Raw genomic sequence first — 14,088 nt, 5'->3', positions numbered from 1 at the left:
TTTATTTGAATGTTTGAAAAAAACCATTTTTCTTCAAATTTGGAATCACAACATTCTTCCATACTAACTACAAAAGTAGCAGATTCCCCTAGAAACGGGAAATGGAATTGGCTTCTGTCTCACATCTGCTAAAAATGATAAATTCTTCTGTTCAAGACAATACTTACTATGCAAAATTATTATGTTCCAAAAGTTAACTGGTATGTCTTTGGATTCATATTTGCATCAAAGAACACCATAAATATTATTTAGGTTCCAAAAAGACTCTTGGTCACCCAACCCAAACTACCAACTGTATTTCTAGCAACAATGTACTAGAGGATCATCATTTCATAAGGCTTTTTGCAGACTATATAGTCAAATGTTTCAACCTGAGTTCTAAGGAAGACTGCTAGCAGTGGTACCTGATGGATACAAGCTGGTAAACTGTGAGGCAGACAAGGGGTTCCTGCTGAGTATGGACCTGCAGGGCACTCGGTTACTCTGGATTCATCTTTCCACAAACTTTAGATATTAACCTTTCTCTTTCCCAGCTACAATTTGATGCCGAAGGTCAGGGTTTCTTTCCTCTGCCAAACAGAAGAGTTTTAACTTGCTTTCCTTTCTAATACCTAAAACTGCACTTCAACTCTTCTAATATTTCTAGTGAGACTGTATTGCCAGTAATGTATACAGGGTCGACAAGTAAAATTAAAACTTAAAATACATTTTTAAATGGCCACAATATTATCCCTAATATTTACTGAAATGCAGAGGACATTAAATCTTAATTTCAGCATTCACTCAATCTTTTGTTCTTAAGAACTCCTTATTCTCACCCCTTAGGTCTCACTCCTCCCAGACTCCTTTAATTTCAGAATTGAGGATCAAGGGACCTCCCATTCCCCTACCTTGATTTTAGAATTGCTCTCTTGTCCTTGTCTCTTTGGTCACTTAGACCTTCAAAAAGGGAAAAGGGGGCAAATACATGAAGAATGTTGCTCACTTCAGGTACTCAACTAATAAATGACTTTATAAATATTTCCCAGGTACCTATCATATGGCAGCCTAGAAAATATAATAATCTCTAAGACTTGCTAACCTAGAAGTACTTACAATCCAAGTGAGAAGTAAGTAAAATAAGCTAAAAGGTAAGAGAACAAAGTATCACAGAAGCAACCAACTTTAAATGTGAAAGATAATTAGGCTCTGAAGAAGAGATGGCATTTCACCAAGGACTTAGAACAAATGGGGACTCAGCCAGGTACGGTGGGGCATGCCTATAATTCTAGGGACTCAGGAGGCTGAGGCAGGAAAATATCAAGTTTAAGATTTTGTAACTCTCACTGGGTAACTCAGCAAGATCCTTCCTCAAAATAAAAATAAAAAGTGTTGGAGATGTAATTCAGTGGTAGAGAGTGCCCTTGGGTTTAATCCTCAGTATGGGGAAAAAATGCAAGAGTTCAAACATGTGCTAAGAAAAACAGTTCTATGCTCTCAATAAGATTTCTTCATGAACACTATTGTGATGTGATTATTGGCAGTGAATTAGAAATGGGAGTCTGGCAGCATGAAATTTACTGCAATATTCTGGGGAAGAGTGTCTGACGTAAAGCAAAAGCTGAAGAGAAGGAACCAAATGTGAGGGAAATGTCTAAGTTAGAATCACAGGTCTCAATGATATTTATCGCAGATTAGAGAGGACAGCTGGAAAGTAAAGGTGAACTAGAAAGTTCCCAGCTTAATAATTAAATGGGTGAAATAAGTGCACTAAAATCTGTTTAACATTTTATGTACCAGGCACTTGAAAAAATTATCACAAGAAAGAAAACAAGTAAATACCATTATAATATCAGATATAAAAGATAGAGAAAGTATAAAACTTGGCCAAAGGCATAAAGCTAGCATGACAGGAGTTAGGATTTGAGTTGAGATCAGTGTGACTATAGTGGTGGCACTCTGATCACTCCATTAACCACAATAAAAAGTTATTCAGAAGAGAAGCAAGCTGGATGTGTTGAGTGTGAGCACAAACAACTAATATTAAGATTCCTTGTCTAGGGGTACTGGTTATCCCTGATGCACCTCATGTTCAGGCTTCATCTGTGGAACAAATTGGTTCTCATTTGAATACCTTTTCCTCTTCCTGTCAACAAATTGCCAAGATCCTAACTTCAGGCTGGGTACAATGCACACATATGTAATCTGAACAATTTGGGATGCCAAGGCAAGAGGATCACAAATTCAAGGCCAGCCTCAGCAACTCAGCAAGACTCTGTCTCAAAACACAAATAAAATGGACTGTAGATTGTACTCTGTGGTAAAGTGCGCCTGGGTCACTCTCCAGGGCCCCTCCCCAAACAAAACAAATCCAAACTCCAGACAAGTCCAAATATTATCCAGACAAGTCCAAATGTTATCACTTCTGAATCTTCACTGACCACCTTGTCAAAGAAGCGACGTGCACGTTAGTACTGTGAATAATATATCACACTTTGTTATAATTTATTTTATGTAACTAATTTCCCCACTAGATGAAAAGTCTTTGATTTTATTCATCCTTGTAAGGCAGAGCCCAGGGCCTGGCATAGAATGATCAAGTCACAAATGTCAGAGCCCTCCTGATGGGATTATTGTCTTCAGAAAAGACAAGAGAGCTAGTACCCATTCCCATGTGAGAAACCAGGAACACAGCCCAACCAGGCTGGACCTTGATCTTAGACACCTCATACTCTAGAGCTATGAGAAATAAATATTTTTGGCTATGCCATTTAATTAGCAAGTTAAGAAATTATAGCAGACTAAGAAACCAAACTTCTAATAAAAAAATGAAAAAATTATTTTTTCCACATAGCTACTTGATAAAAAATTTAGGAATTCATTCTTCAAAACAAAGAGATCATCTAAATTTGACAAATAGCTTTTTAAAGTTACAAATTCAAAATAATGTCTGTTTATTTCAATGCATTATCTGACACAATATATACTCAGTAGTTGAAGTTTTTTCTGATCACCTAAGCCATGAACACCATTGCAGGGTATACACAAACAGAAAGATGGTTTGCCAATTATTCTTTTTCCAAGGGTGGGTAGTACTGTTCAGTCCTGAAAGCTTACTGTTCTTTTGGTTCAAACTAGCATAGTTCTCAGCAGACAGGGCATGATTCCATGAGATTTAGGGTTAAATTCTAACTGGATTTGTCTTTTAAAGGTAATCAAAGGCACTAGGGTTTGTTCATAGTTCAAAAATTAAGCAATTTAGTAAGAATATTTTATTGGCTTTGACATTTTTAAGTTTTTCTCAGAAACTGCTAACAAATTCTAATACCTTCAGGTCCAGAATCCTTTCCCATAAAATAGGCCAGGGTTCCCAGAATCCACGTCCTTAACTATTTCATTTTCCATAACAGTCATCACATTATAGTAATTACTATTTAAAGATTATCTTCCCCTAAGACTGTAAGTTGAATGAGGGTAAGGAATAAGTTAATTTGGTTCACTCCTGTTTGTAGTACAGTCTCTGGCATTCAGCAGATTCTTATTTAAAAATACTAAGTGGGTCAATGAAGGAACAAATGAAAGAATAAATGAATATCATTTTGTACTCAATTTTATCTTTGCTTTCTTATAGAAAAAAAGCAATATTTCACTTCTACAAACTAATCTATAACACACTATAAATGTGGCAGTGCCCAACCCAGAATGCCATTCTTCCTAAACTTTCAATCTGGCCCTCTTCAAATAAGGCCAGTCATTATTCAAGCTTCTAACTCTCCATCAGCTTCCTGTACTCAAGTGCCAATTATTTGGCATTTCTCAAGCAGACTATTGACTCAAAGCAATCTTCTGTTTTCACTCTGTTACTAGAAAACTGCTCACAGTAAGAACAGGAACTATAGTGCACTACCTGAAACAATGCTGGCCTTCCACAAGTGTTAGCTGTTGCTACTGTTAATAAGGTCAAATTCATGTACGTCTCATTCCCCACACAAGTCTCACATTATATACCTCTACAACCTACCAAAACTATGGCCCAAGTGTTGAGGATTATCGTTATGCAAGCATATTTACATGTCCCATCTCACCCTAAGACCTTTTTTTGCTATTTCAAGTTCTTTAAGACATTTATTTCCAGCATTCATGAGATATTTAATAATGGAATGTCCCTAGCCCCAATAGAATCCTCAAAAAATCATAATAATTATTTTAATTATTTATTATATGCCAAGAACAAATTCTAAGAGCTTTACACATGTGTCAGCATTGAACCTTCACAAATTTACCTACATGGTAAACATATTGTAAGCCTCATTTTACTCACAAGGAAACTAAGTCGGGGATGTTAAGAAATTTGGCACAACATTGTACAGTTTTTATGTAGTGAAGCTAGTATTGGAACCCAGATAGTATGGCTTTAGGGAAGCTACCCAGAGACTTCACAACCGTTCTACAGGTAACAAAAGAAAATCTCTTAAAAAAGTTTTGACAAAAGGGTAAACATTACAATTAGAATACTTAAAACTGTAATTCAAATTTATGTTTTGAATTATAATATTTAAAGGACACTAGTATTTGAAGGGTATCTGAAGGATAACATTTTCTTGACCATCCTATTAGCTACCAGAGATTCTGTTAATTTTTTTAATACCATATTTAGCCAATAAATTAATTCCAAGAAATAAGAAAATTAAAGCTGAGATTAAATAACCAGGAGAGGTTAACATGACTTGCCCAATGTCATATATAAGTACTTAAGTGGCATGTCTTAGACTAAGTTCTTAATCACTAAATTTACCTTTGAAAGAAAGCATTTCTCTAACTAGAGTACTAAATTTATGGAAATCTTCTCCATGGGAGCACAGTTTATAAATAATTGTGTATATTTTAAAGCACAAAATCAATCACTTCTAAAACCTTCGTATTTCTTCATAACTCATAGTGACAAAAGGCAGCAAAGTTATAACACATTCCTAATATGACAAAGGATAAATTGGTACTATTTAACTTAACTTTATAAAAGACACATTCTCAATGCTTTATAAAATATGTTATTTCTCTAGCTCAATATAAGGGAAAAATTTTCAAACCACTAAAATAGTCTGAACTGTATTAACATTACAGCTATTCTAATACTTCAAATGTATTAACAAACTCAATTCTTATATTAAGCCTATTATTATTTTCTCCATGTGACAGGTAGTAAGTCACACAGGCCAATGTCATGCAGTAGTATATGGTACAGTCAGGGTTCTGACAGAAGCGGGCTGCCACTCAGTCTAGGCTCCATAACGAGAGCATTCTGTCACAGTAACAGAATCCATTACCTTGCATACAGTTTTTAAAACTGATACAGCAATCACTTATTTTTCAAGTTACTTTTAATTTCAAATGTTGTGAAATTCTTAAATCTGAACCCAGGCACTACATTAAGGACCATTAAGCTAGGAGGCACTTATCCAACAGACAACCTCATCTACAATCAATAATGCTGGCACTTTATTAGTGTTTTATTCATAACTGAGTATCCCATTAAGAAAAAGACATCAAAAATATTATACTGATGCTTTGAAATTACAATTGATCTTTAAAATGCCTGATGCATTTTTAAATTACAGAATGACATAAAAATAAGAGTTGGAGGGCCAAAAAGAGATTCATTACAGATTCTAGAGTAAATGTCATGTCTTCTGGACTAGTGCTTATCAGCTTGGTGACCCTGAAAAGTGTGCCTGGGTCACCCAAGGATACAGTGTTATTGGTCAGTCTTTATATACTTAGAGAATGGATGAATATAAAACTGAACTATGAAAGAAAATCCAAATGAAAACCTTTGGTTTTATTCATTTACTGTTTCTCTCCCTTTCCCTTTCATATACACTAATCCACGTAAAAAACAATTTCTGAAATTGAAAAAAAATATATAAGATATAATTTTTAATTAATTTTTTTAAGTATTTATTTTTTGATGTAGATGGACACAACACAATGCCTTTTTTTTTTATGTGGTGCTGAGGATCAAACCCGGGTCCTGCCCGTGCTAGGCGAGTGCTTTACCGCTGAGCCACAATCCCAGCCCAATTTTTAATTAATTTTTTAAAAATTTTGCCTACTATGTAACTCTAGGCCAGTCACTACAAATAAATAAGCATAACATTTTCAAAGAAAAATATGCTAAAATTTGAATACTGACTCTTACCCACAATAGTAGTGTTGTAGACATCTTCTTTCTTTCTTTGTTTTTTGGTACCATGGATTGAACCCAGGGGTGCATAATCACGGATCCACAGCCCCAGCCTGCTTTTTATTTTGAGACAGGGTTTCACTGAGTTGCTTATGGCCTTGCTAAATTTGTTGAAGTTGGCATTGAACTTTCGATACTCCTGACTCAGCCTCCTAAACTGCTGGGATTACAGGCATGCTCTACCTGTCTAGCTGTAGATATCTTCTTTATAAGAAAAGACATAAAACTAAAATCTAATGTTTTTTCAAATTTGAAATTATAATTATGTTTTAAATAGGCACAATGCAATTATTTAAAATGGTATAATGCAACTGTTTTCATTCTGATACACAATGACTATTCTACCTCATATATTCATTCTTTTAAAATATAAAATATAGGGCTGGGGATGTAGCTTAAGTGGTAGCGTGCTCGCCTGGCATGCATGCGACCCGGGTTCGATCCTCAGCACCACATACAAACAAAGATGTTGTATCCGCCGAAAACTAAAAAATAAATATTAAAAATTCTCTCTCTTTCTCTCTCTAAAATAAAATAAAATATATAATTTATAAGACATTTTGGGAATTGAACTCGGCGGACACTCAACCACTGAGCCACATTCCCAGCCCTATTTTGTATTTTATTTAGAGACAGGGTCTCACTGAGTTGCTTAGTGCCTCACTTTTGTTGAGGCTGGCTTTGAACTCATTATCCTCCTCCCTCAGCCTCACAACCCACTGGGCTTATAAGACAATTTTTTTCAACCTTGGTTAGGCAAAGAAAATAACTGTCAAAATTAAGAGCTTCTGCTCTTTGAAGGATACTGCTTTAAGAAAGTAGAAAATAGGGGCTGGGGCTCAGTGGTAATGCACTTGCCTAGCATGCCTGAGGCACTGGGTTCAATTCTCAGGACCACATACAAATAAATAAAATAAAGGTCCATCAACAACTAAAAAAAAAGAAAGTGGAAAATAAATGACAGGGGAAACACAGAATTGACAAATGACTAGTATCTAGAATACACAATGAACTCTTAAAAAACTCAACAAGAAAGTAAACAAACTTTCTTTCAACAAAGCAAAAAGATTGAAGACATTTAACCTAAGATACATAATGGCAAATAAGCATGTGAAAAAGCTCCCCAGCATCATTAGTCATTCGAGAAATGCAAATTAAAATCACATTGAGATACCACCTCTTGGTTATCAGAACTGTTAAAATAACAAACCCTGATAACAGTGAGTGCTGAGGAGGACTCCAACCAAATGGAAGTCTAGTACAAGGCTGACAGGAATGCAAAATGATGTGGTAACTCTGCAAAGTCTGGCATTTTTCTAAAACTTTCAGCATGTATGTGGGTCCTATCTACAATCCCACCCCTAGGTGGTTATCTAAGAGAAATGAAAAATATGTTCACATAAATGTTTATGGCAGCCTTATTCATAAGCTCTGAAAACTGGAAAAACCTCAAAATGTTTTTCAATTACTGAATGGATAAAACTGTGGAGCAAGTTCATTTAATTGACTAATAATCAGCAATAAAAGAAATTAAAGCATACAAATATGTGAATGAATCTAAAATGTACTATGCTAAGTGAACGAGATCAAATTCATGCAACTTTTTACACTGTATGGTTCCAATGACAGGACAGTCTAGAAAAGGCAAACTGTCAGTGGTCTTCAAGGGCTGGAACTAAGGGATTAGACTGATTAAAATGAACACGAGGAAAACTTTCTGAGGTACTGTAAAACATTCTGTATCTTGATTGTGGTATTTTTGCATGACTGATTTCTTAATACCTAAAAAGGATAAATTTTGCTCTATGTAAATTATACCTCGATGAACTTAACCTTAAGAAAAACATTAACAGGAAAAAAAGTATGCCATAATTATGCAAATAATTTGTTAAGAATGTATTATAATGGGTATAAATTTGTAACCACAAATCCAAGCTGAATGTCACATCTCTTAATTGGAAAAACAAAAATTATTTCTTTCACAGTACTTGTTTACTTTACATAGTATCTATATCTTTTCTAAAAAAGATATATCATGGTATTAGCATTAATTTTTATTTCTGTAATACTGTATACATTAACTTTTTTCTGAAACTACTTTCATTAATTTCTAAACAGGCCCAATATTTTCATGTGCCAAGAAATAATTTTATATCATTCCTTTGTTCTAAATGAATAAAAAACATTGCTCTTACAAAACATGTTAAGCAGAGAATTAATTTGCTACTGGAGACTTCATGGTTATAAATTTTTCAAATCCCTGAAATATCTTCATTCGCTTATTAGTCCACTGCATTTCAGAAATCTCAAGAAAATAGCAGTTAAATAGTTATTTTGTTACATTACAGAATCAGGTGTGTGTTTGAAAGCAAGGGAAAGAGTGGAATGATAGCTATTTTTCTTCTTGGACACAAAACAGTGCCAAAATAAGATATTTCTGAGGGATCTAATTCCCCGCTAGTAAAGCTGGAATTTATTAAATATTCTAGATTACATTTTAACCCTCAGTTTACTATGCTCAGATACTTTAATGCTACTGGGAAAGTAGTCACTCTCCTCTGTATAGCACTATGGTTTATAGAAAGCACTTTAATATATATTATCTTATTCAATTCTCACCAGAACCTATGAGAATTTTACAGAAGTCAAAACCCCACATTTTAGAGGTCAGATTTGGTTGTCTAAGGATTACACAAACTAAGTGCCAGGCCAGAAGCTTACATTAGATCTTTTGGCAAACTAGGCAACACATTTTTTTTCTTACTGATCTGTATATCCATTAGCAGCAAAGACCATCTAAGGAAAGCTGACATTGTGGGAAATCTATAATCAATGCTATCTAAAAAGATTAACAATAGCTGCGCTTGGTTGCAGGTGCCTTGTGGTCCAAGCTACTCAAGAGGCTGAAGTGGGAAGATTCTGAGTCCAAGAATTGGATACCAGCAGGGCAACAAAGCAAGACTCCATCTCAATTAATTAATCAATCAAATAAAAATATCATCAATAGTCTATTTAATAGTAAGCTTACAAGTAAACTAAATTTTAAAGATGAAGTACAGAAAGAGAACTTATAAAAATATCAAGTGAGGGGCTGAGGAAATGTCTTAGTGGTACGGCACTTGCCTAGCATGTGTAAGACCCTGAATTTGAGCCCTAGCACTAAATTAAAATATGTACATGTGTATGTGTGCATGTGTGCACGCGTGTGCATATATTAAGTGAAATTCACATCAACAAAAACCTTTTGAAAAGTAAAACAATGGCTTGAGGATGTCTATGAAGTCTAGAAACATACTATTATTTCACATGTACCCTAATGTAATATTAACAAGCCACTTATACACTCTTCTAGGATTCTAGATATGGTGGACATTCTGTATATTAGAAGAGAGTAAGAGGCCAATTTTTTGATGACAATTAAGTGGAATGAGATATTGGTTGGAAAAAATGGCCATTACTGGGACAAAACTTTAATACAGATGCATATTAGATAGTAGTACTAAATCAATGTTAAATTTCCGGAATTTGGTAAGTACACAATATAGGAGAATGTCTCTGTTCTTAGGTTTCACATATTTAAGAATTTAGGGATGAAAAGTTATAATGTCTACAAGTTACTCAAATGGCTTCAAAAGATGCATGATGACTACACATAGAGAAATCAAATGTCAAAATGCTAACAAGTGATCTAAATAATCAGAGTGCTCAGTGAATTATTCTTAACTTTAGAAAGTTTAAAAAATTGAAGACACAAGGCAAAAGTTTAAATATTTTCTTCAAAAAATTTCAATTTCAAAATTTTCTTCAAAAGCTATTAAGATGTTTCCAATAAAGTCTTTTATAACTGAATAAAACAGATATTCTTTTCAATGTCTCTATAATAAATTAACCTGAGTTAGAATCAAACAGTACTTTATTTATTTGTAGTACTGGAGACTGAACCCAAAGACCCTCTACCACTGAGGCACACTCCCTGTCCTTTTATTTTGAGACAGGGTCATGCTAAGTAGCTGCCCAGGCTGGTGTCAAACTTTTTGATCTTCCTGCCTCAGCTTCCAGAAGGATTATAGGCATGAGTTATGGCACCTAGCTCACTTCTATTTTATATTAAAAACTGGGTATAAAATATGGTGGGGCAGGGTGGGGGGTGGGGGTGGTAAGCAGCAAATAATATATAATGTATCCAGGAATAGTTTGTATTTTATTAGGTGCTTTCAGGATATTAAAATTTATGTACTATCTTCCATTTTTAAGGAGCTATTTAAGAAACATAAAATTCAATATTTAGTTCTTATGGATCATTTACAGTGTTTGAAATACTGAGTAAGCTTGCTAACAGATTTAACTAAACTCAATTCACTTTAATATAATTTTACCATTTAATGTTTTTTCTATCCTATCTTCAAAGATTTTTAAATTTTTCTTACAAACTTAATTTCACCATGAATGCAGAAAGGCTGCATTATGATTTAATTTCCATGAATTCAACCATAGCCCTCAAAGGGAAAAGCAGAGGATTTCAATAACATAGATGCTACTCCATTAAATAAGCATAGGCATTCCCAGGGAGCACTAAGCCCAACTATAAGAAGGGAGCTGTCCAGTTAGTTTCACATGCCTCTCCCCCTCAGTGCATCCTGTCAAGCTGATCCTAGTATTTAAAGTGTGTGTGTGTGTGTGTGTCAAAGTTCCTAATGTAAGCCAACTTTCTCCATCTGATGTTCAACTAAAGAAACTGATTTTTGCAGTTCCTGAAGAAAAAACTAACTATTTTGCACTTCTATGAGAGGCAAAGAATATACACCATACTTAACAATCACTTTAAAATTTTTTAATGGTTATTTTATTAAAATTTCTTTTTTAGGTCATATGTGCTAACCTCACAGCCTAATTTGATCATGGAACGCCAACACATTTTATTTTGTTATTATATGACAAGGATATGACGCATTTTAAAGAAGGGATGACTTCTTTCTAAAGGCCACACTCAGAAACATAATCCTCAATTTTTCTAAATCAACTCCATATATTTCTTTTTAGTTACTCCTGAGTCCCCTGAATGGCATTTCCCCCCTCTGTTTTACTTACCCTGATCTAACCCAATTTCAACATTCCTCCTACTCATAGAATCAGTGCTATAAGAAATTCAGAAGTCATCTAATCAATTTCTAAGATTTAAGCAGTGAAGTCTTCCATTTAGTAAGCACCATATTATTATAAATTCCTTACTCTCCATTTAAAATGAATTTTTATAGAAAAGTAGAAATTCAATTGCATACTCAAGTTTTAAGAAAATAATTTTAAAAAGTGATATAAAAACTCAGTGAAGAAATCCAGTAAATAGTAAAACTAAGCATTTCTTTGATATTTAGAATTTTCACTGTTACTTAAGCTCTGAACCCACTGTGTGGAATTGTTTTCTTTAATACTTCTCAATTATTTCCACAGGATTCCTATAAAATTGGGCCCCTTCCTTACAAAATTTATTTTTGAATAGAATTAATTTTAAATTTTATTCTTTTTGACTTTTATGTTTTTAATCCTTATGCTTGATGATTAATATTTTAACTTTTTCTTTAAAAACATTATGTTTGAAATTTGTTTTAAACAAAAAACTGCAGTGAAATTTAAAACTTCTATTTAAAGCTCTCAATATTGATTTTTTGAAAATAACAATTTTTCATTTTCAGGATGAGGTATGAGCATTGAGGGGATCAATGATAAAATCATTTGTCTAAAACTAGCTTAGACTGCCACAAATGAAAGTTTCTTTTGTAGCAGATATAATTCCCTAAAGATCACTTATTTGTAGAATATAACACACTCTTAATTTTCTTTTAAAAAGTCAATGCAAAATGACAAATGAGTTCACACTTAGTTATAAAAGACCTTTCAGATCTTTGAATTAGTATAAACTAAGAATTGTAGTTTAATGATCTTAACCTGAAATGCAAAAGTTCTTTGTAAAATTATAACTAAATACAAAGATATCACCAACACATACTAAGGAAGCATTATGTAAATTTTTGTCTGAATTACAATGTCCCAGTCTGGGATGAACACTGTAGCCTCACAATAAAACTGACACTCAAAGGCTAAACTGTATAGTTGTGTCATAATCATTTTGATCACAGGCATGTTTGAGAATCTAATAAAAGCAAAGTAGCCTCTTCCCTGAAACTTCACATATGCACATGAAATTTTAATATCATGTTGAAAGGAGGGGTCATCCTGAGATCTCAGGGATCATAGGTGCGAGTCATGGCACCCAGCCTACCCAGCAACTCAGGGAACTGCTACCACTGAATATTATACAGGAAGATAACCTAATACATAATGCGTTTGGTATTCATACACCCTCTCATGAGATCGAGAAAGGTACCAGACAGGCAGTGTAGAGACTGAAGATACAAGTCAACACTGCCTCCCATACCTTCGATCATTAACCGCTCTATGGCCACAGTAGCTTGATTTTACTAGTTGTCCATCACTGCTTTGTAATCCTGAGACACCAAACCCTGTGCCACCTTATTCTTACCATGATCTCTACCTCTTACCTATCTTCTGTAAGCTGCTTTGATCTACTTTAGCCACTATTGACAAGAAGCCATCCAGTCTGCCCTTTAATACCATCAAGTGATACAACTCAGGACTTCCCAGGGCAGGCCATTCCAGTTTCAGGCAAACCTGAAAAACTACAAAATTCTTTTCTAATTTGACTAGCCTGGTTTGTGGATGTTTTCCAGGCTGCCCTAACTAAATTTCTCCTCTACTATCTGCCAACAGGTAACAAAATAGTTTTTTTAAAAAGTACCTAATCCTAAAAATAAGGGCAAAAAAACATTTAGCTCTATTTTCACCACAGAGAAAAGTCAGATTTGTGCTGAAAAAGCAAGCACTTTCTATTTAGAACTTAAGATACAGAAGGAATCAGTATTGGTTCAATTCAAAAAGATGCAGTTTCCATATACACAGCACTTCCTATCCTATTAGGCTTCTTTTCTCTGCATAAAAAAATTAAAACACACCAGCATTGAATTATGATGACAGTCACTTAAAATTAACATCAATTCTATCTATAAATGGTGTATTCTCTATATTTCTGACTGTGATTTCATAATAAACAGTTATAATCAATGTAATTTAATATAGTAGAAATCATTATTTATTCATTAAAGCCTGGCTTTCTAGAATTTTAAGTTGTTGCACTCACCTTCAACAGCTCTTTTTTTGCAATATAAAAAAAAAATCTATTGAAGTTACATTGATAAGGTCCACTTAGTAAATATAAGGCAATCTCTGACATGAAAGCTTGTTTTCTTTGGAGAACAAAGGAAACATAAGCAATTATACTTATTTTCTTCCTTAAATACCTTCACACCAGTGTTGGACAAAAAAGGTTCCTAAATATTTTGTGAACAGTGATTGATTTATTAACATCAGATAAAAAACTGTTAGCAATTAATTGGGTAAACCAGCAATATCTAATTTTTAAAGAGTTATCTAGGAGCTCCCTCTTTCCTGAGCTATGTCTTAGGGATCCAAACAATACATGCATAGTCCTAAGGAGGAGTCTATCCTGTAAGGAGCTTCTAGTTGGTCCTTCAATAATTAAACCTCTTGCAGGGGTACAAAGCAGGTCCAACTAAATGAATTCCATCTTGTTTTGCAAACTGTATTAGACTGCTATTTCAGTAAGTTTACATGGTTAAGTATACAATACTCCCTTGGTAGGAAATACATTTCTACTAAATAACTGCTTTACTAGAGTGACTTTAAGAATGTGGTTTTAAAAAGCAAAACAAAAAGCCCCAACGTAAAAAGACAATACCACACATGCCACCTTATCACAACTGCATTATATATAG

At 34.1% G+C, this 14,088-nt stretch overlaps 1 protein-coding gene across 1 annotated transcript in view; it reads right to left on the bottom strand.

Annotated features, from left to right (window-relative positions):
* Fermt2 (FERM domain containing kindlin 2) overlaps positions 1-14,088 on the bottom strand; it is an 82,139-nt gene that overhangs the window by 66,449 nt on the left and 1,602 nt on the right. The window lies entirely within an intron of this gene.

Source organism: Marmota flaviventris, chromosome 2 (assembly GCF_047511675.1).
Source record: "Marmota flaviventris isolate mMarFla1 chromosome 2, mMarFla1.hap1, whole genome shotgun sequence".
In the NCBI taxonomy this organism is placed as follows: Eukaryota; Metazoa; Chordata; class Mammalia; order Rodentia; family Sciuridae; genus Marmota; species Marmota flaviventris.
Note: the sequence above shows the minus strand (reverse complement) of the source record. Positions and strands in the feature narration are given on the sequence as shown.